This window comes from Crotalus tigris, unplaced genomic scaffold, assembly GCF_016545835.1.
Source record: "Crotalus tigris isolate CLP2741 ecotype Arizona unplaced genomic scaffold, ASM1654583v1 scf7180000018867.1602434, whole genome shotgun sequence".
NCBI lineage: Eukaryota > Metazoa > Chordata > Lepidosauria > Squamata > Viperidae > Crotalus > Crotalus tigris.
This window is the reverse complement of record NW_024097246.1, coordinates 1,083,935-1,084,871: the sequence shown is the minus strand read 5'-3', so window position 1 is coordinate 1,084,871 and position 937 is coordinate 1,083,935. Positions and strand designations below refer to the sequence as shown.

At 48.7% G+C, this 937-nt stretch overlaps 1 non-coding gene across 1 annotated transcript; it reads left to right on the top strand.

The window, feature by feature from the left end:
- The first annotated feature begins 581 nt into the window (after positions 1-581).
- Positions 582-714, top strand: LOC120314281. Its single transcript, XR_005558388.1, has one exon. It is a non-coding gene; the product is annotated as a small nucleolar RNA SNORA38 (small nucleolar RNA).
- Positions 715-937: the final 223 nt, after the last annotated feature.

Genomic DNA, 937 nt, shown 5'->3' with positions numbered 1-937 from the left:
CCCCACACACAGAGGCCAGTGAGCGCATGGGGCCGACAGTGTCCGTCAGCAGCCACAACCTGCCGGCCCCTCAACTGGCACACTCTGGGACTCTGCAGCCTGCCACCAGTTCAGAGAAGCCACCTCTGAGCTGGACGGCTAGCCGACAGCTGAGGAGGCGATGCAGTGGGTCGTGCCCGCGGAAAGGAGAGCATGTGAGGCCAGGAGGGATGGGACGGGGGGGGGAGGGAAACCAGCCATGCTGGGATGCATCCGGCCATGTGGGACCTCAGTGAGTTAGCGGGCGGCTGGTTGAAGAGGGATAGCTGCCATCTCCGGGACGTGCGCGTGCCCACAGAGAGGTCTCTGAGTGCCGCCTCTGGCACACATGCCATAGGTTCGCTACCACTGTCCTAAGTTTTGCAGATATTCTTCCTCTTCATTTAGAACAGATGTTGCAGCCTTTAGCATTCTGATCTCCGTCTTTCAAGAGTACATTGAAAACATAGGACATCACAGCAGGTTAACCAATCAAGGAATATCTACAGATAGATGTCTTAAGACGTTTTAGGTGATTGATGACTGAAAAGATTGCAATTGTAGCCTCCCACAAAGGCGTGCCTATTACCTTCTGTGAGTGGGCACGTAAGAAATGGAGGCAGATGAACTGGACTGGTGACATTGGACAAAATAGACAACATTCTTTGCTATTTGTAGATCTCCAGTCCTACATGTAGAGCATGTAAAGATCCCTGTTAGATTAAAATGGATTTACGTCTGCTTGTTTAATTAAAATGGTCCGATCCCTTTTTGAAGACTTCACAAGCCTTCCACATTGCTTCATGTTGAAAGCAATTAGAAGAATGGCTTTTGTTTTGTTTTAACCTGCCTCTTTTTTTTTTAAAGGATTGATTGAAAGATAGTTCCACAGTAAGTTCTTTCATAAATCAGTTTCATG